Source organism: Eriocheir sinensis, chromosome 33 (assembly GCF_024679095.1).
Source record: "Eriocheir sinensis breed Jianghai 21 chromosome 33, ASM2467909v1, whole genome shotgun sequence".
In the NCBI taxonomy this organism is placed as follows: domain Eukaryota; kingdom Metazoa; phylum Arthropoda; class Malacostraca; order Decapoda; family Varunidae; genus Eriocheir; species Eriocheir sinensis.
The window spans coordinates 6,250,355-6,272,493 of NC_066541.1; the positions used below are offsets into that span (position 1 = coordinate 6,250,355).

The 22,139-nt window shown below is 41.0% G+C and overlaps 1 protein-coding gene across 1 annotated transcript in view; it reads left to right on the forward strand.

The window, feature by feature from the left end:
- The first annotated feature begins 659 nt into the window (after nucleotides 1-659).
- LOC127006632 (venom allergen 5-like) overlaps nucleotides 660-22,139 on the forward strand; it is a 124,900-nt gene continuing 103,420 nt past the window's right edge. Inside the window, exon 1 of the mRNA XM_050876755.1 lies at nucleotides 660-782. The gene's annotated coding sequence lies outside the window, so the exon portion shown is untranslated. The remainder of the gene's footprint in view (nucleotides 783-22,139) is intronic.

The following is a 22,139-nucleotide window of genomic DNA, read 5'->3' on the forward strand; positions in this document are numbered from 1 at the left end:
AAGGAAGAAAGGGAATGAAGTGGAAGATTAGTGGGAGAAGTGTAGAGTATATAAAGGATGGAAGGAAGGAATAACAGTTTGAAGGAAGAAGGAAGAGAAGGAAGAAAGGGGAAGTGGATGAAGTGGAAGGCTAGTGGGAGAAGTGTGGAGTAAATAAAGGATAGGAAAAAGAAAAAACTGGTTGAAGGAAGAAGGAGGAGAAGGAGGAAAGGGGAAGTGGATGAAGTGGAAGAACTAATAGGAGAAGTGTGGAGTAAATAAAGGAGGGGAAAAAGGAAAAAAACAGATTGAAGGAAGAAGGAAAAGAAGGAAGTGGAAGGCTAGTGGGAGAAGTGTGGAGTAAATAAAGGAGGGGAAAAAGAAAAAAAAACAGATTGAAGGAAGAAGGAAAAGAAGGAAGAAAGGGGAAGGGGATGAAGTGGAAGAGGTAACAGGGGAAGTGTAGGCAGGGTAGAATCAGGGTACGGACGGAGGCAGGGGATGTAAGTTAGAAAGGTAATACAGAGTTAGACCAGGGTAGGATCGGGACAGGGGGAACAGTGATGTAGGTTAGGGAGGAACTAGAGTGCGAGGGCGGCAGGGGGCTTGGCAAGGGCGGGGCAGGGAGTCAGGGATATAGGTTAGGGAGGTGCTAGAGTGTGGAGGGGGGAGGGGGGGTACAGGGGGGAGGGGAGGGCAGTAGCAAGTGGACTGGAGGAGAAGGGATCGGAGGCAGCCAGTCACCAGTGCTGCTCTGGCCTCCAAGACGTACACACGCTACGCCTCCTCTCTACCCCATCCAGGTCAGTTCCCCCTCCGCACCCACCCACCCCCCGCGCCACCCCCTCCCCTGGCCACCACCACCACCACCACCACACCGCCACCCCCATCCCCTCCCCCGTGTGTATGTATGGGTCTACCCGTGTGTACCTGTGTCCGTGTCCGTCACCGTGGCACTGTATAGGGGCCCTGTGTCACCTGTAGCCCGTGTGTTGCCATCTAAGGTGTGATGTGAAAGGTCAGTGGTGGTGGTGGCACTGTGTGTGTGTGTGTGTGTGTGTGTGTGTGTGTGTGTGTGTGTGTGTGTGTGTTAGACAGTATGTCATAGATACTGTATAGGCATTGTCACCTGTAATTTGTCACCCATACAGAGAGAGAGGGAGAGAAATGACCCTTACACACACACACACACACACACACACACACACACACACACACACACACACACGTACACACGTACACACCACCAAAAACAACAACCATAATGACGTACACACCATACATAACCCAGCTCACCGCATAGCCTTCCCCCATCACCAACCTCCCCCATACCATTCCCTCCCCTCCACCCCCACAAGTCCCCCCTACACCCATATACCCATTCATCTCACCCACCACCACCATCACCGCCACCACCAGCACACCCTAACATATCGCCCTGCAGGAGCAATACCACAGAATATCGATCCGACTTATTAGTATTCCGGCCTAAGCTCCTCCTCGTCTTAGAATCTGCGGCCTCCTCTTCCTCATAGTCTCGGGGCAGCTTAGTGAGGTGGCGGTAGGGGCGGACACAGGGCGGTATGCAAGGGGCGTCCGTTAGGAAGGTATCTCTACAGACGTACACATGGAAAGGGAGATAAAAAGACCTACACACACACACACACAACCAGTTTTCCTTCATATTTGGCGGGATTACTTGGGCGTTTTTTATGAGGTTCCTCGTTATGGTTCGTCCTTTTGTAGCCCAGGTTATTGTGTTTTTTGTGGTTTAGTTGGTATTGGTATTATTATTATTATTATTATTATTATTATTATTATTATTATTATTATTATTATTATTATTATTATTATTATTGTCATGGTATTATTAAGGGCTGTATAATTGGAATTGTTCTTTAGTTCTCTTTCATTTAGTTGTGTGTGTGTGTGTGTGTGTGTGTGTGTGTGTGTGTGTGTGTGTGTGTGTGTGTGTGTGTGTGTGTGTGTGTGTGTGTGTGTGTATTCCAGGAACGTGTCCCACCTTTCACATATGTATAATAGTTTTCTGTTTTAGGAGCTCCAACACACACACACACACACACACACACACACACACACACACACACACACACACACACTCTCTCTCTCTCTCTCTCTCTCTCTCTCTCTCTCTCTCTCTCTCATTTACACACTGCCAATCAATTCTTTCGAGAGGTCTATTCAATACGTCTTTCAGTTGACTCTTTCACAATACCTGTCCTCCTCCTCCTCCTCCTCCTCCTCCTCCTCCTCCTCGTCATTTATCTTCTTCCCCTGCTACTTCAACTTCTGTTTATCTTCCTACTCCTCCTTTAGTTCGTATTTTCTTCTTTTTCTTCCCCTTCTTTTTCTTTTTTTTTTCCTTTTTGTCTTCTTTTCCTTCTTCTCCTTCTTCTTTTTCTTTCTCCTTTTTCGTAATCATTTTCTATCTACTGTAATTGATGTGTGTGTGTGTGTATGTGTGTGTGTGTGTGTGTGTGTGTGTGTGTGTGTGTGTGTGTGTGTGTGTGCAACTTTATTTATTTTAGTTTCTGTATTTGTTTGTTCGTTTATTTATTTACATACTTATTTATCTCTTTTTATTTTTTAATGTGTTCTCTCCTTCGTTTCTCTGACCGTTTATCTTCATATTTATTGGAGTATACGTTTACATGTGAGTGTGTGTGTGTGTGTGTGTTTATGACTGGTGACTGAGTATGTATATTTGTTTTTTAAATGCATGAAAGTGTGGAACAGTCTCTCTCTCTCTCTCTCTCTCTCTCTCTCTCTCTCTCTCTCTCTCTCTCTCTCTCTCTCTCTCTCTCTCTCTCTCTCTCCTGTAGTGGCCGCCGAAGTATCATATTCCTTCATTATCACAAAGCGACCTTCAGCCACCCCGACGCTCACTTCGTTTCACATTAAGAGAGAGAGAGAGAGAGAGAGAGAGAGAGAGAGAGGGTGGGTGGGGTTGGGGGGAGAAGGAGAGATAAGCAGACAAACAGATCAAATTATAGGCAGACTGGGATGGAAATTTCAATGCGACGGTAAATGGTGATCCAAAACCGAGTACGAGAGAGAGAGAGAGAGAGAGAGAGAAGGAGATAAGCAGACAAACAGATCAAATTATAGGCAGACTGGGATGGAAATTTCAATGCGACGGTAAATGGTGATCCAAAACCGAGTACGAGAGAGAGAGAGAGAGAGAGAGACTATTTGACACACACCAGGGAAACAGACAAACAAACATACAGATATAGGCAAACAGACGGGGGTTAGAAATTTCAATGCGACAGTCAATAGTTATCCAAACCCGCGCATGACCGAGAGGCAGGAATGTGGAAAAAGTGTATATAAAAGTATGATTTTTATTTGCTTTCATATTTACCTCCTCCTCCTCCTCATCCTCCTCCTCCATCATTAGTTTTATTTCTCCTTCCTTCCCTGTCCTTCCTTCCTCCTCTTTCCTCTTCCTCCATTCTCATTTTTCTATTCATCCTCCTTCCCGATCCTTCTTTCGTCCTTTCTCCTCCTCTTCTTATATGTTCCCTTTCCGTTGTTTGTTTTTCTATTTAATATTCTTTTTTGTCTTCCTTCATTTCCTTCTCCTTCTTTATCTCCTTTCTTCCGTTCTTTTCTTTCCTTTCTTCATTCTTTCCTTTAATTCTTCTTTTCCACATTTCAATCTTCCTTTCATTCTTTCTTTCCACCTTTTACGTTCCTTCCATCCTTTCTTCCTTCCCTCCTCCCTCCTTTCCGTGGGTGGGTTAAGATAGGTAAGCTTGACAGGTAAGAAAATTATGTTATATGTTCACCTGTTATTTTCTTATTCTCTCTCTCTCTCTCTCTCTCTCTCTCTCTCTCTCTCTCTCTCTCTCTCTCTCTCTCTCTCTCTCTCTCTCTCTCTCTCTCTCTCTCTCTCTCTCTCTCTCTCTCTCTCTCTCTCTCTCTCTCTCTCTCTCTCTCCTGACACCACGTCATTATAAATATTTCTCTCACATTATATTTTCCTCACTCCCTTTCTCTCTTTTATCTTGCAAGTGTAATTTTTCCTGCACGCTTCAGTACACACACACACACACACACACACACACACACACACACCGGTTGAGAGACAGACAGACAGACGGACGGACTTGACAGGTAATTTCGCTGCTGCCTTTTGAAACACTTGTTAATGCTACAGTTCAGGTGAGCCTCTGAGCCCCCCACTGAGGCTTCATTAAAACCCGGATTATGAATGAATGCTGGAGAGGCCGCCCTGATTATATCGTGGCCCAAGGAGGAGGAGGAGGAGGAGGAGGAGGAGGTGAAGGAACGGCGGCGTCTCTTGTAGTACTTAGTTTATCTTCTTATTCCTCTTCCTCCTATTCCTCCTTCTTCTCTTCTTTCTACCCTTCTTTTCCTCCTATTCCTCCTTCTTCTCTTCTTCCGACCCTTCTTTCTTATTCTTCAACTCTTCTTCCTACTTCCTTCTTTTCCATGTTTCTTTTGGCCACTTTTTTTTTCTCTTCCTCTCTCCTCCTCTTCCTTTTCCTCCTCCTCCTCCTATTCCTCCTTCTTCTCTTCTTTCGACCCTTCTTTTCCTCCTATTCCTCCTTCTCTTCTTCCGACCATTCTTTCTTATTCTTCAACTCTTCTTTCTACTTCCTCCTTTTTCATGTTTCTTTTGACCCCTTTTTTTCTCTTCCCCTCTCCTCCTCTTCCTTTTCCTCCTTTTGTTCCTCCTCCTCCTTCTTCTCTTCCTCTATTTTTTTTCTTTGTCCTTACTGAGCCTCTTCCTCGTCTGAACTTGCTCCATAACTTCATGTTCCTCATCCTCCTGTTCTTGTTCCTTCTCCTCTTCTATTCCTCTCTCCTATTTCCTTCTTCTTTTATTGATTTCCTCTCCTTCTCCATCCCTTTCCATTTCTTATTTTTTCCTATTATGTTTTTCGTCGTTCGCCACTTCTCTTTTTCTTCTCGTCCTTCTCTTCTTCCTACTCCTTTTCCCTCTTTTGCTCCTGCCTTTTCTTATTTTATTCCTTCTTCCTCGCCTATTTTTTTCCTTCCTCATATTTTCTCCTCTCCATTTACTTCTTTGTTCCATTCTTTCTTCATTTCCTCTTCTCCCTCTTATCCTGTTCCTTCCCCTCTTTACTCCTTTTCCCTCTTCTGCCTTTCCTTCTTCCTCTTCTATTCCTTTACTTATCATATTTTCTTCTCCAGTTCCTTCATTGTTCCTTTCTTTCTTTTTTTCGTCTATTCTCCTCTTCCTCTTCCTTTAAATTCTCCCCTCTCCTCTTCCTTCTTCTTCTCCGCTTCCTTTTAATTCTCCTCCGCAACCTTCTCTTATTTTTTTCTTCCTATTCCTCTCATCGTAACTTTCTTTCGCATTCAGTAATTCGCTTCGGTAATATTTTTATTCTCTTCACTCTCTCGTTAGGCTGTCGTTTTCTTTCTTTCCTGTCTCCCGTTTTCTTCCTTACTCTGTTTTTTATCCGTATTCATCTTCATCGTAATCATCAGGCGATCTTTTGGGGGGGCCTTGTGTGTTGTTATCTCTCTCTCTCTCTCTCTCTCTCTCTCTCTCTCTCTCTCTCTCTCTCTCTCTCTCTCTCTCTCTCTCTCTCTCTCTCTCTCTCTCTCTCTCTCTCTCTCTCTCTCTCTCTCTCTCTCTCTCTCTCTCATACCTCCTAAAACACTATTAATTCGTTCACGTTTCGGTACTAAATACGACAAGAGAGAGAGAGAGAGAGAGAGAGAGAGAGAGAGAGAGAGAGAGAGAGAGAGAGAGAGAAGGCGGTATTATATTGAAAGAAGGAAGAGGAGGATGCATGAAGGAGGAGAAGCAAGATAAGGAATGCCGATGAGGAACGAAGGAGATAAGAACGAGGAGGAGGAGGAGGAGGAGGAGGAGGAGGAGGAGTATATCTGAGTTTACATGTTATTGCAAATGCGCCTACACACACACACACACACACACACACACACACACACACACACACACACGTTTTCTCCTTTACATTGATATATTTTCCTCATATTATTATTATTATTATTATTATTATTATTATTATTATTATTATTATTATTATTATTATTATTATTATTATTATTATTATTATTGTGAATGCTTCTTGTAATATTTCCAACTTCATCTAAATCACTTAATATCAGTGTTTTTTTTCTTCTTCTCAGCGACATTATCTCATCATCTCTGTCTTGCTCCAACAAATCATTCGGTACTGTTGGATAAAGAATTAACTCCTTTCCTCCTCCTCTTCCTTCAATTCTTCTTTCTTCTTTAACTCTTCTTCCTACTTCCCCTCCTTTTTATTTATTTTTCTTCTATTTATATTTGCTCCTCTTCTTCTTCCTACTTCTTCTCCTCCTCTTCCTACGACCCTTCTTTCCTCTTCAACTCTTCTTCCTACTTCCCCTCCTTTTTATTTATTTTTCTTCTATTTAGTATTTGCTCCTCTTCTTCCTGCTTCTTCTCCTCCTCTTCCTACGACCCTTCTTTCCTCTTGAACTCTTCTTCTTGCTTCCCCTCCTTTTTTTTTTACTTCTTTTTAGTATTTTCTCCTCCTCTTCTTCCTACTCCTCCTCCCCCTCTTCCTACTTACCCTCCTTTTTTATTTATTTTTACTTCTCTTTGGTATTTTCTCCTCGTCTTCCTACTCCGCCTTCTCCTTCTCTTCCTACGACCCCTCTTTTTTCTTCAACTCTTCTTCCTACTTACCCTCTTTTTTTTAAAACTTTTATTTGGTATTTCTCCTCCTCTTCTTCCTACTCCTTCTGCTCCTCTTCCTACAACCTTTCTTTCTTCTTCAGCTCTTCTTCCTACTTCCTTTTTTTTTACCCTTTGTCCGCTGAGGGAGGCCAACAAAGATAACACAATATCTCAAGAAGGAAACAAGCTCGCGACACGCTCTCAAGGGTGTTCTCTGTGCTTTAAACCTTCCAGACGTGTCCTTTTTTGGCTGTAATCTCTCAACGATATACTTTATGGGACTTTAAATCACCCAGCGTTCTTCTTTGTTGCTTTAAATTTCCCAACCTCTTTCTTTGTTCTTTGAGGTCCATATTCGTAAAGGTATCGAGCTTCCTATTACGACTATCACCTATCTATCACTATCACTATCTATCACCTATCACTATCACCCAGCGTTCTTCTTTGTTGCTTTAAATTTTCCAGCCTCTCTCTTTGTACTTTGAGGTCCATGCTCCTAAAAATATCGAGTTCCCATTACGACTATTTCTCAAAGCCACAGAGATTATTAACCGGGTCTCCAGGGGTGATTGTCCAGTACATGATGCAAAAGTCGGGTAAAACTATCCCTACCATCACTAAACAGTCCATCGAAATTCCAACAATATCTACGAAAGGTTTTTTTTTACAGGCGGACTGAGGCGCCGATACGCTGAAGAATATGGGCTTAAATATTTTTCAGGCGCGTTTTTTTGTTGGTTTAAATGTCCCAGCGTTGTTGTTGTACTGTTGTGGCTTTAATAGCAAACATTTGTATACACGCGGCATTTGAGTTTGAAATTAATGTATTCTTATAGTTAATGAATGTTGATTTTGTATTATTTTCATTATTATTATTATTATTATTATTATTATTATTATTATTATTATTATTATTATTATTATTATTATTATTATTATTATTATTATTATTATTATTATTATTATTGTTATTGTTATAGTTATTCAAAAAGGCACACAAGGCACTCAAAAATCGTGCTGCTTACCATCGTGCGAGGTGATAGTGGTGGTGGCGGTGGTGGTGGTGGTGGTGACTTTAAATCTTTAGTGTTTTCCGTGTTTTTAATCTTCAAGTCGTTCTGTGTCACTTGGAATATTGCAGATGTGTTTTATCCTGTTTATTTTTTCGTCATCCATCGCTTCTTTTTTTTTCCTCCCTCTTATCCTGTTCCTTCTCCTCGTCTTCTAACTCCTTTTCCCTTTTCTGCTCCCGCCTTTCCTTTTTATTCCTTCTTCCTCTCCTGTTCCTCTACTTTCTCGTATTTTTTCCACTCCAGTTCCTTCTTTGCTCCTTTCTTCCTTCCCTCTTTATTCCTTCTTCCTCTCCTGTTCCTCTACTTTCTCATACTATCTCCACTCCAGTTCCTTCTTTGCTTCTTTCTCCCTTCCCTCTTTATTCCTTCTTCCTCTCCTGTTCCTCTACTTTCTCATATTATCTCCACTCCAGTTCCTTCTTTGCTTCTTTCTTCCTTCCCTCTTTATTTCTTCATCCTCTCCTGTTCCTCTACTTTCTCATATTATCTCCACTCCTGTTCCTTCTTTGTTCCTTCGTTCCTTTCCTTTTTTCCCCTTTTATCGTCTTCCTTGACCTTCTCTCCTTACTCCTTCTCCCTCTTCTGCTTTTGCCTTTCCTTCTGTTATTCCTTCTTCCTCTCCTATTCCTTTACTTCCTCATTTTATTCCTCTCTAGTTTCTTCTTTGCTCCTTTTTTTTCTTCCTTTCCTCTTTTCTCTTCGTCTCCTCCTGTTCCTTCTCCTCATGTTCTCCTTCCTTTTAATTCTCTTTCTTCTCCTCCTCCTCCTCCTCCTCCTCCTCCTCCTCCTTTCAACGCTATTTTGTGTTGCTTTAAATCTCCCGGTCGTTTAGTTCCTTGCTTTATATCTTAGCGCTCTTTGTTGTTGTTGTTTGAATTATCCCACTGCTTTTTCTTTATTTCGATCTTTTAGTGATGTTCTTTGCTTTAGATCTCTCAGTGCAAGCTTTAAGTTCATATTATTCACTTCCTTTCTTTATCTTCTTCATAAATCTACAAAGGTTCTCCATCACCGTCACTGCCATTTTAGATTTTCCTCTCGTACTTTTCGTCTTTTGAGCGTAGTGTCTGACATCCCCGCCTCTTTTAACTTGTGAGTATGCGATTCTTTCCCTTTCCTGATTGCCTTTTCTTCATAATCGTACAAAAGTTCTCCATCAGCGTCATTGTCATTTCAGATTTACCTTGCGTCCTTTTCGTCTTTTAATTCTCTTGATCGTAGTGTCTGACATCCCCGCCTCTTTTAACTTGAGAGTATGCGATTCTTTCCCTTTCCTGATTGCCTTTTCTTCATAATCGTACAAAAGTTCTCCATCAGCGTCATTGTCACTTGAGATTTACCTTGCGTCCTTTTCACCTTTTCTCCTGATCGTACATTTTACCATTATCATCTCTTAATCAGGGTGCAGCGGGGATCATGTTTCTTAATGGTCCCTCCAAGCGAGAAAAATGAAAAAAAATCACCCCTCACACAAACCATTTCATAATATATATCAAAGCATTTGCGATCAGATTATGTCTCATCTATTTTGGGGGGTTTAAATCATGGCACAAATTTGGCCCGTCGCTGCTACACGGTAAAGCCACAAATTTGGCCCGTCGCTGCTACACGGAAAAACCACAAATTTGGCCCGTCGCTGCTACACGGTAAAACCACAAATTTGGCCCGTCGCTGCTACACGGTAAAACCACAAATTTGGCCCGTCGCTGCTACACGGTAAAACCACAAATTTGGCCCGTCGCTGCTACACGGTAAAACCACAAATTTGGCCTGTCGCTGCTACACGGTAAAACCACAAATTTGGCCCGTCGCTGCTACACGGTAAAACCACAAATTTGGCCCGTCGCTGCTACACGGTAAAACCACAAATTTGGCCCGTCGCTGCTACACGGTAAAACCACAAATTTGGCCCGTCACTGCTACACGGTAAAACCACAAATTTGGCCTGTCGCTGCTACACGGTAAAACCACAAATTTGGCCCGTCGCTGCTACACGGTAAAACCACAAATTTGGCCTGTCGCTGCTACACGGTAAAACCACAAATTTGGCCCGTCGCTGCTACACGGTAAAACCACAAATTTGGCCCGTCGCTGCTTCACGGTAAAACCACAAATTTGGCCCGTCGCTGCTACACGGTAAAACCACAAATTTGGCCCGTCACTGCTACACGGTAAAACCACAAATTTGGCCCGTCGCTGCTACACGGTAAAACCACAAATTTGGCCCGTCGCTGCTACACGGTAAAACCACAAATTTGGCCCGTCGCTGCTACACGGTAAAACCACAAATTTGGCCCGTCACTGCTACACGGTAAAACCACAAATTTGGCCCGTCACTGCTACACGGTAAAACCACAAATTTGGCCCGTCGCTGCTACACGGTAAAACCACAAATTTGGCCCGTCGCTGCTACCGCTGATCCTTTCTTCCTAACCCCACAAAGTTCTTTATTAGCATTATCGTTTGAGATTCACCCTTCGTCCTTTTCGTTTGAGCATCTTTTCCTATTTTTTCTTTCTTCAACGTCAGCTTGGCATCGCGAGGTCATGAAGAGAAACTGTCAATCATTTGTGGCATCATCTACGGATTGACTTAAGTTCTCTTCTGTGTCTTTCGTGAACTTTTTTCTTTACTTTTCATTCTTTCTTTCTTTCTTTTCTTTTTTCCTTTTCTTTCCTTTCCTTTCTTTTCTTTTCTTTCTTTCCTACTTTCTTTCTTTCTTTCTTCCTTTCTTTCTTTCTTTCTTTCTTTCTACCATTATCGTCTCTTAAACTTGAGTACATCCTATTCACTCCCTTTCTTTCTCGGCTTTCCTTCCTAACGCTACAAATTTCTCTCTATTAACATCATTGCGTTTGAGATTCACTTTCCATTCCATTCTTCTTTTCTCCTTACGTGCACAAAGTCACCTGTTAATGTCTTCACCTTGTCTTGTTCACCTTGTCAATTAAGCTTTACTATCATTCTCGTCTTTTCTTTCTTACCCTTTCCTTCTTGTTGTTATTCTTTCACTAAACCTCAGCTCCTTTGTATTCTCCTGTTGACTTTTATTTCCTTGTCCATCCTTAATCTTCCTCTCTTTCCCTTTCCTTGCTCTTTATTCTTTCACTTATCTTCAACTCTCTGTCAAAGTTCTGTATTAGCATCATTGCCATTTGAGCTTCACCCTCCCTCCTTTTCTCCTTTTCTCCTCACGTGCACAAAGTCACCTGTTAACCTTTTCACCTTGTCTATTAAGCTTCACTACCTTCCTTATCTTTACCCTACGAAGCTCTCTATTAACATCATACAAAGTCACCTGTTAACCTTTTCACCTTGACTATTAAGCTTCACTACCTTCCTTATCTTTACCCTACGAAGCTCTCTATTAACATCATCGCCATTTGAGCTTCACCCTTAATTCGTCCTTCTCTCTTTATCTCCTCACGCGCACAAAGTCACCTGTTAACCTTTTCACCTTGTCTATTAAGCTTCACTACCTTTCTTATCTTCCCTCTACAAATTTCTCTATTAAAACATCATCGCCATTTTCCTTTTCGTCTCTCTTTTTTACGTGCACAAAGACAGCTGTTAACCTCTCCACTTTGTCTTATTCATCTTGTCTGTTAAACTTCACTACCTATTTCGTCTTTGCTTCCTAGCCCTACACAGTTCTTTATCAACATCATTGGCGTTAGATATTCACCCTTCGTCCTTTTCGTCTCTTCTCCTTACGCGCACCAAGTCACCTGTTAACGTCTCCTAAGCTGCGTGTCCGCGATTCACTCCCTCTCCTCATCGCGTCCTCAGGTGCTGCATGTGCTGTTAATGCCTCGGCGCTGTGTCGGGTGATTTATTCCCTCTCTTCATCGTCTTTTATCCCCCCTCGCGGCCTGGCATTGTGGTGTGGTCGCTCTTCACTGACGCCTCTTGTGAGCGTCTCTGAACCTTCTCTCAGCTTGGACGGGTGACTGTGTGTAGGACGAGCCCAGCGATGACGAGGGATGACTGGCATTATCTGGGGCCGTAAAGGAGGAGGAGGATGAGATGGGGAGGAGATGGGGGTTAGTGAAAGGACCTCTCTGAGTACCCAGTGAGTACATAACCCTAGCGAATAGACAGCGAGAGAGATGGGTCAGTGAGAGTGAAGAATTTAATAGAACTGAGTGATAAGGAGGTGAAGATGGGGCAGCTGATTGGGAATGGTGAAAGGACCTCTCTGGAGTGTCCAATGAGTACATGACCCCAGAGCGAATAGACAGCAAGGTGAAGAAGTAGTAGTAGTAGTAGTAGTAGTAGTAGTAATATTAGTAAAAGGAGGAAGAGGAGAAGGGGAAGGGAGGGTAGGATCGTAGGAGTGAACAAATCAATAAAAACGAATAGAAAATTGGACTTATAAAAGGAAAATTCAGCCTCTTTAACGGGTCTACTTTTCCGTTCTGTCCTTTTTTTTTCATATTTCTTGGTTTGCTATAATAAACGAACCTCGAGTGCTAAGTAAGTACATGTTTCGTATACGAATATACAAGCAAGCAAGCAAGCAAGGAGAAGAACAGAGAAGAAGGGTTTGAGGGAACAGTTGAAAGGAGTTGAAGATAAGTGAAAGAAGAAAGAGCAAGGAGAAGAACAGAGAAGAAGGGTTTGAGGGAACAGGAGATTGGGAAGGAGTTGAAGATAAGTGAAAGAAGAAAGAGCAAGGAGAGGGAAAGAGAAGAAGGGTTTGAAGGAACAGGAGATTGGGAAGGAGTTGAAGATAAGTGAAAGAATAAAGAGCAAGGAGAAGGAAAGAGAGGAAGATTAAGGATGGACAAGGAAATAAAAGTCAACAGGAGAGTAGAAAGGAGCTGAGGTTTAGCGAAAGAATAACAAGAAGGAAAGAGACGAAAAGTTATATAAACAACAAGAAAGAAAGAGACGAAAGATTTAGTTAACAGGAGATAGAAAGAGTTGAAGTTTAGTGAAAGAATAGACAACAAAAAGAAGGAAAGAAAGAAATGTTGAGTGAACAGGAGATAGGGAGAATTGAGACTTAGTGATGAAATAAAGAGAAAGAGGAAGGAAAAAGACGAAAAGTGAGTAAACAAGAGATAGCAAGAGTTGAGATTTAGTGAAAGAAAAGACAACAAGGAGAAGAAGAAAAAAGTAGAAAGTAAACAAGAGATAGAGTTGAGGCTTAACGAAAAAAAATAGACAGCAAAGAGAAGAGAAAGAAAGGGAGAAGGAAAGCAAGCAAGTTAATAAAAACGAACAGGATAATAGGAAGAAATTGAGGCTTAGTGAAGGAATAACGAGAAAGAAAAAGGAAGGAGAGGAAAGTGAAAGTGAGGAAGAAATTGGGATGGAATTGAGACTTAGGGGAAGAATAAACAAAAGAGAGAAGGAAAGAGAAAAGTCGAGAGTAACCTGGAGATAGGGAGAATTGAGGCTTAGTTAAAGAATGGACAACAAAGGAAAGGGAAAAACAAAGAGATGGAGAGTGAAAACAAGAGAGAATTGGGAAAGCGTTGAAAATAAATGAAAGGAAAAGGAAAGAGACGAAAAGTGAGAGGGAACAGGAGACAGGGAAAGGGTTGAGGTTAGTGAAAAAATAGACAGCAAGGAAAAAGAAAAACAAAGAAATGGAGACTGAAAACAAGGAAATAATAGCAAACAAGAGAGAATTGGGGAAGCGGTGAAAATAAATGAAAGAATAAACACCAAAAAGGAAAGAGACGGAAAGTGAGAGGAAACAGGAGAGAGTTAGTAAAAAAAATAGACAGCAAGGAAAAAGAAAATCAAAGAGATGAAGAGTAAAAACAAGGTAATTATAGCAAACAAGAGAGAGTTGGGAAAGCGGTGAAAATAAATGAAAGAATAAACACCAAGAAGGAAGGAGACGGAAAGTGAGAGTGAGCGAAGCAATAAAATCAAACAGGATATTGGGCAGGAATTCAGACTTCGTAAAAGGGACCTCTTGAGTGCCCAAAGAGTGCCTGGCCTTAACAAACAGACAATGAGAAGGAGGAGGTGAGAGAGTGGGTGGGGAGCAGCGTTGTCAAATTATCGTACTCATCGCATTGAATTTCGTAGTTTTGGACCGATAACTATGGCAAAAAGAAAAAAAAAGAGCATCAATAAATAACAGCTTTAACGCTAACTTTAATTTTCTATCGTTATTTGTGCAGGTACGAGAGTTTGAGGCTTAAAAATGATTAATACGATGTGGTGAGTACGATAATCTGGCAACGCTGGTGGGGAGAGTGAACAAATGAATAGAAGCGAGTGATAAGCGTTGGATAAATGAGTATAGGTTAATGGTTTGCAGATAAGCGCGTTGAGAGTGTTGCGATAGCGGGTAATGAGCGAGCGAGTTGAAGTTGTACAAATGAACATGAGTCGTGTGGTGATGAGTTACCTGAGGGCGAGATTAATTAAGCTCAGGTCAGGTACATCCATTTAGTTTTAAGAGTAAGGTTGATTTATCTTAATGGAGATGTGTTTAACCTCAAATAAGAAAGGTAAGGTTTATAGCGGAGGTGAGTTTAAGCAGAGGGTTTTGATTTCGAAGTTCAGGGCAGGTAACACTGATTTAAGTTTTGAGTGAGGTGTATTTGTGTTTGTAGAGGCATGTTTAAGTTTAAATAAGAAAGGTAAGGTTTATAGCGGAGGTGAGTTTAAGCAGAGGGTTTTGATTTCGAAGTTCAGGGCAGGTAACACTGATTTAAGTTTTGAGTGAGGTGCATTTGTGTTTATAGAGGCATGTTTAAGTTTAAATGATAAAGGAAAGATTTGTATCAGAGGTGAGTTCAAGTAGAGAGTTTTGATTTCCATGTTCAGGTCAGGTAACATTAAGTTTTGATTGATGTTTATTAGAGTTTGTAAAAGGATGTTCAAGTCAAAGGAAGGTTAAGTAAATAGAAGCGTTAAGTTTAAAGAAAGATCAAAAGAAAGATCGATTAAAGTCATACCAGGTAATTGAGTTTAGAGTAAAATTGAACTAACCTGAACTTATTAATTCGTTTATGGAAGCGTATTTAAGTTTAAGGATTACCTAAATAAAAATGTTAATTTCAAAGAGACTAAACAAGACCAAGTAATTAATTAAGTTATAAGTAAAATAGATAAAAGTTTACAGGAGCATATTTCAGTTCAGTGACGAGTTTGGTTTGTAGGAGAGTTATAATCAAGGAAAAGGTTTGATTCAAGCGACGAAAGGTGAGCTTGGGGCAGGTAGAGGCTAAGGTAAAAGCAGAATAGACAGGTAGGTAATTTGTAAAGTTCAAGGAAAAGAAAGTTGAGTCTAGGGAGGAGGAGGCGAGTTCAAGGGAAGGTAGAGTGTGGCTTGGAGGTGAAAAGCAAAGTTTGAATTAGACAGTTACGCTGAAAGGAAGGAGAGTCATAGGTTTAAAAAGAAAAGTTGTTTGTAAAGGAAAAGAGTTGGGTAAAGGGAAGGAAATAACGGGTCGAAGGAAGGTAAAGCTCAGCATTTAGAGATGGAAAATTATGTTTGAATAAGACAGTCACCCAAAAGCAAGGATAATCTCGTAAGTTTCGAAAAAAAAAGTTATTTCTTAAGTTCAAGGAAAGGAAAGTTTGATAAAGGGAGGGAGATAACGGGTCTAAGGAAGATAAATTCTATTTTAAGAGATGGAAAGCTAAGTTTAAAAACGACGGAAATACGTTTGAATAAGAAACTTTAAGTTTAAAATAGAATATTTGTCTTTAAAGTTAAATGAAACTAAGCAAAGAGATAAATTCAAGAAAGGGAAGAGCTTGATATAGGGATGAAACACCAACTTTAAATACGACTGACTTACACGTAAGAGATACATAAATGTATGAGAACATTTTGTGAAGCTTGTTAAGTTCAGAGACAAGAAATTTAAATGGTGGTAAGGGAGATCAATTTCAAGAGTAGGAAGAGTTGATCTTAGTGATACAAAGTTTAAATAAGATTAAATTAAACCCAAAGAAAAGACACGAGTTTAAAGTAATAGTTGTAAAGCTTATAAAATTCAGAGACAATAATTAAAATTAAGTATAGGAGTTTTCAGGAGGGGAGTATTGACATTTCTTCACCCGAAATTAACCTCTCGTTTGGCCACTCTACTTTTTCACAGGAGCAGTGCTTTACGGGCTTTTTTGTTTTCATATGTTTTTGCCCTTGAGCTGCTTCCGTTATTGTATAAAAGTGGGGGAGGGAGATCAATTTCAAGGGTAGGAAGAGTTGAGCTTAGGGATGAAAAGTTTAGTTTATATAAGATGGAGTTACGCTTAAAGAAGGAGACTTAAGTTTAGAGAAAGTTGTTTTTTGTAGTTCAAGGTGAAGAAATAAATAAAGGGCGGAAAGGAAGAATGTAACTTAGAGACAAGAATTTTAAGTTTAAAGACGGCAGAGTTACACTTCAAGGAAGGAGACGAGGCCTAAAGTTTAGAAAAGGAGTTATTATTTGTAGCTCAAGGTGAAGAAGTTTAAGTAAAGGGCGGGGGAGGTAAGTTTAAGGGGAGGAAGAGTAACTTAGAAATGAGAAGTTAAGCTTGAAGACAACAGTGTCACGCTTAATGGAAGGAGACGAGACTTGAGGTTAGAGATTTGTTTATTATTTTATATTCCAAGGTGAAGAAAGTTAAATAAAGGGCGGGAGAGATCAGATCAAGGGAAGGAAGAGTCTAACTTAAAAATGAAAAGTTAAGTGTAAAGACGATAGAGTTTCGCATAAGAATCACAACCCGGGCGGAGTGAAAAAATTTGGGCGGCTTTTTCGATACCCTACGCCCCTGTCCACCCAGCAGTGAATGGGTACCAGGTATTAATCGGGGGTTGTGTCCCGTCTCCTGGGATCTGTTCCCTTCTCCTATAATTCCTTCCCCTTCTGTCTTCTGCACATGACCACAGATGTTGCGCCAACTAAACGAAACTTTCCAACTTTCACATAAGAAGAAAATGAGACAAGTTTAAAAAAGTTAGTTTATTACAGTTAAAGGTAAAGAAAGTTTAGTAAAGGGTGGGTGAGATCAGTTCAAGGGAAGGAACAGTCTGACTTAAAGATGAAAAGTTAAGTGTAAAGGCGACAGTTACGCGTAATGGAAGGAGACGAATTAAGCTCAGAGAAAGATTTAGTTTTTCACAGTTCAAGGTGAAGAAAGTTGGTAGAAAGGTCAGTTCAAGAGAAGGAAGGGTCGAACTTAGAGATGAAAAGGTAGGTGTAAACGGAAAACGAGACTTAAGTTTAAAGAAAGAGTAATTTTTTTATATTGTAGATCAAGGTGAAGAAACTTGGGTAAAGGGCAAGGGAGATGAGTTCAAGGGAAGGAAGAATCGAACTTATAGATGGAAAGTAAAGTTTATAGAAGACAGAGCTAAGAAGAAGACGAGACTAAGTTTAAAGAAAGTTATTTTTTTATTGTAGATCAAGGTGAAAAAACTTAAGTAGAGGGTGGGAGAGATCAGTTCAAGGGAAGGAAGAATCGAACTTAGAGATGGAAAGTAAAGTTTATAGAAGACAGAGCTAAGAAGACGAGACTAAGTTTAAAGAAGGAGTAATTTTTTTTTAGATCAAGGTGAAGAAACTTAAGTAGAGGGGGGGAGAGATCAGTTCAAGGGAAAGACGAATCGAACTTAGAGACGAAAAGTTAAGTTTAAAGGAAGGAGACGGGACTTAAGTTTAAAGATAATAGATTCAAGTACAAGTGAAAGAAAATAAACTTAAACAAACGGAGAAGCTTTCCAGTAATTATTTTTCCAGCTGCATGTTTTCTTTTTTTATATATACCCGTGTTGCAACCTTTGGCACGACTGGGTATATATAGCCGCGTAAAAAAAGGTGAGGGAATCGTCTATATTTAGCACCTGTTACCTGGAGTTACCTGGAGCGAAGGAGAGTAAGTCTAGACGAAGCTCGTTTTCACACTCAAGGTCGCAGGTCAAAGGTAATACAGACTTGGTGAAACATTTTTTTTTTGGTCAGGTGAGGGAAGCGTCTGTACTTGTTACCTGGAGTGAAGGAAAGTAAATCTAGCTTATTTTCACACTCAAGGCCGCAGGTCAGAAGGTAATACAGACTTAGTGAAATTTTTAAGGGAGTTCAGTTATCTTTGGTTAGGTGAGGGAACCATCTTTACTTGTTACCTGGAGTTACCTGGAGTGAAGAAGAGTAAGTCTCGCTAATTTTCACACTCAAGGCCGCAGGTCAGAAGGTAATACAGACTTAGTGAAACTTTTAAGGGAGTTCAGTTATCTTTGGTTAGGTGAGGGAGGCATCTGTTACCTGAAGTTACCTGGAGTGAAGGAGAGTAAGTCTAGCTTATTTTCACACTCAAGGCCGCAGGTCAGAAGGTACTACAGACTTAGTGAAATTTATTAGGGAGCTCAGTTATCTTTGGTTAGGTGAGGGAACCATCTGCACCTGTTACCTGAAGTTACCTGGAGCCAAGGAGAGTAAGTCTAAACGAAGCTTATTTTCACACTCAAGGTCGCAGGTCAGAAGGTAATACAGACTTAGTGAAACTTTTAAGGGAGTTCAGTTATCTTTGGTTAGGTGAGGGAACCATCTGCACCTGTTACCTGAAGTTACCTGGAGTCAAGGAGAGTAAGTATAGACGAAGCTCATTTTCGCATTCAAGGTCGCAGGTCAGAAGGTAATACAGACTTAGTGAAACTTTTAAGGGAGTTCAGTTATCTTTGGTTAGATGAAGGAAGTGAAGGAGAGTAAGTTTAGCTTATTTTCACGCTCAAGATCGCAGGTCAAAGGAAATACAGACTTGGTGAAACTTTTAAGGGAGCTCAGTTATCTTTGGTTAGGCGAGGGACGCATCTGTATTTAGCACCTGTTAGCCTACCTGGAGTTACCTGGAGTGGAAGAGAGTAAGTCTAGACGAAGCTTATTTCTCCTATTTAAGGTTCCGAGTCAAGAGGAATTGCGGAATTAGTGAAAGTTTTAAGGGAATTCAGATGTCTTTAGGGGGTGAAATTTGGAAAGCATCTACACTTAGCACTTGTTACGTCATTATGTGGAGTGAAGGAACTTACTTTCGTATTCAAGTAGCGAGTCAAGAGGAATTGAAATTAGTGAAACTTTTAAGGGAGGTCAGTTATTTTGGATTAGGTTACGGAAGCACTTGTATTTAGCACCTGTTGCCTGAAGTTACTTGAAATGAAGGAACTTATTTTCGTATTCAAGGTGCAAGTCAAGAGGTTTTACAGAATTAGTGAGTTTTAAAGGAGTTTTTTTTTTTTTTTTTGTGTGTGTGTGTGTGGTGGTGGGGAGAGTTGGAAGACGGAATAAACAGCGTATTTAAAGTAATAGAAAAATATGATTTAATATATATCCAAGGAAAATGAGGAATGGGTGTCTTGTGATAGAAAGAAGAGGCTGTTGGGCATACGCGAGTGGGATGAGAGGTGTGCAGTGAGGGAGGAGGAACAAATGGAATGAGTGGGATGGTGTGAGGGAGGAAGGAGAACAAATGGGATGAGCGGAATACATTGCAGCAGGACGGATTGAGAGTGGAAAGGAAATGGAATAAGTGGGATGCAATGAATGAAAGCTCAAAGACAAGCAAAGGAAAGTAGTGCGTAAGATGATGATTCAGGGTGACAAAGAGAAGCGCAAAAGAGGAGCAAAGGAGACGGACAGACAACTGGAGTGAAGAGGAATTAAAGTAAAGCAAATCAGAAAAGTAACAGGATGGGAGGAAGAGTGAAGAAAACAGAGAAAAGGAAGGAATGATTAATTAAAACAAAGGAATATTATGCGGAGAGGAAAAAGGAGAGGATGAAGTAAGGAAAGCAAAACAAAGGAAAGCAGAAGAGTAAGAAAAGAGAGTAGAAAGAAGGGAGAGAAGAAAGGCAAAGGAAAGCAGAAGAGTAAGAAAAGAGAGTAGAAAGAAGGGAGAGGAAGAAGAAGGCAAAATGGGATAAAGAAAGATAGTAGAAGATGAGCAAAAGAAACAGACTGACAGATGAAGTGAATGAATAAGGGAAGCAAAGGAAAGCAGAAGAGTAAGAGAAGAGAGTAGAAAGAAGGGAGAGGAAGAAGAAGACAAAATGGAATAAAGCAAGTTAGTAGAAAATGAGGAAAAAGAAACAGACAGACAGATGAAGTGAATGAATAAGGGAAGCAAAGGAAAGCAGAAGAGTAAGAAAAGAGAGTAGAAAGAAAGGAGAGGAAGAAGGAAAAATGGAATAAAGCAAGATAGTAGAAAATGAGAAAAAAAAACCAGACAGACAGATGAAGTGAACGAAGAAGGGCACCAAAGGAAAGCAGAGCAGAAGAGTAAGAGAAGAGGGCTGAGAGAATCGAGAGAAAGAAGAGAGAAAAAAAGAATAAAGCAAGATGGTGGAAGATGATCAAAAGAGACAGACAGACAAATGAAGTGGATGAATAATGGAAGCAAAGGAAAGAAAATTAGAAAAGTAAGAGAAGAGGAGAGAAAGAAACAAGAGGAGAAGGGATGAAGAAAAAATAAAGCAGGATGATAATGGGAGAGGATGAGATAAAGAGACAGACAAATGAAGTGGATGAATAAGGGAAGCAAAGGAAAGAAAATTAGAAAAGTAAGAGAAGAGGAGAGAAAGAAACAAGAGGAGAAGGAGCAAAGAAGAAATAAAGCAGGATAATAGTGGAAGAGGATGGATGAATAAGGGAAGCAAAGGAAAGAAAATTAGAAAAGTAAGAGAAGAGGAGAGAAAGAAACAAGAGGAGAAGGAGCAAAGAAGAAATAAAGCAGGATAATAGTGGAAGAGGATGAGATAAACAGACAGAAAAATGAAGTGGATGAATAAGGGAAGCAAAGGAAAGAAAATTAGAAAAGTAAGAGAAGAGGAGAGAAAGAAACAAGAGGAGAAGAAGCGAAGAAGAAATAAAGCAGGATAATAGTGGAAGAGGATGAGATAAACAGACAGAAAAATGAAGTGGATGAATAAGGGAAACAAAGGAAAGGCAATCAGAAGAGCATGAGAAGAGGGTTGAAAGAAGCGAGAGGAAGAAGAGAGAAAAAACTGGATAAAGCCAAATAACAGAAGAACAGAAGAGACAGATAGACGGAGTGGGTGCAGGAGGGAAGCCAAGCCGATGAAAACACTAACACACTTGACATGGTTAGCTTGGTGCGGCGTGACGGTGGGCGGACAGGAGAGGAGGAGGCGATAATGAGCAAAAGAGACAGACAGACAGGCAGAAGTGAGCAAGGGAAGGAGAGCAGAACAAATTGGAGCATGAGGATAGAGTCTTGACATGCTCGGCGGGTCTGGGGGGGCTCGTGTGGGCGGGGAGGATGGGAGTCACTGCAGGGGTGGAGGGGAGAAGTGGGAGAGGTGGAGGGGATGAGCGGGAGGGGGGCGTCACTGCAGGGGTGCTGAGGATGAGTTAAGAGACGGACGAACAAATGCAGTGAGGGAGAGAGAGCGAAGGAGATAGTGGGATGTGGGATGCTGTGAGGGAGGGATAGCAAAGGAGATGAGTGGAATGTAGTGAGAGAGCAAAGGAGTGAGTGGGATGTGGGATGCTGTGAGGGAGGGATAGCAAAGGAGATGAGTGGAATGTAGTGAGAGAGGAAAGGAGATAGTGGGATGTATGGTGCAAAGGTATGAGTGGGATGTGGGATGCTGTGAGGGAGGGATAGCAAAGGAGATGAGTGGAATGCATTGAGAGAGCAAAGGAGAGAATGGGATGTGGGATGCTGTGAGGGAGGGATAGCAAAGGAGATGAGTGGAATGCATTGAGAGAGCAAAGGAGAGAATGGGATGTGGGATGTAATAAGTGAAGGAGAAATTGGGATGAGTTGGATGCAAGAAGGGAGGAAGAATAACATAATGGAATGATTGAGATGCTGTGAGGGAGGGAGGAATGAGGAAGGAAAGGAAATAGAGGAAATAGAATAGGTGGAAGGCAATGCGTGAAGGGGAAATGGGGTAGGAAAGCAAATGGGATGAGTAGAATGCAATGAATGAGGTAGCAGAACAAAGCCGGTGGGAGACAATCGCCAGCTTTTTAAAATGTAGTGTTAGTGTTTATTAAGTTATATGACTAATGTGGGTTTTTAATTCCATCCTTGTGACGAAATTACCCAGAAGTGTTTGATTTCCTACAGTTAGACCTCACCAAGCTACTGGAATGGAGCAAAAAGTGGCTGCTACAATTCAATGAAGAAAAATGTAAAGTCCAGCACACCAATACCACATGGGAAACACTCCACTATCCACCACAGAGGCAGAGAAAGACCTGGGAGTATAATGTAACCAGGCTACCAGGGAAGGCCAAATCCGTGCCAATCGCAGCGGACGGGCTAAGTCGACGTATTACAAACTCAGTTGTAAAAAGTGATATAAGAAAATCAACAAAACCAACTAACCGCGCCTTGAAAAACGGGCCCAAAAAAAGACATACGAGTCACATTATTGTTGGTGAAGACTTATA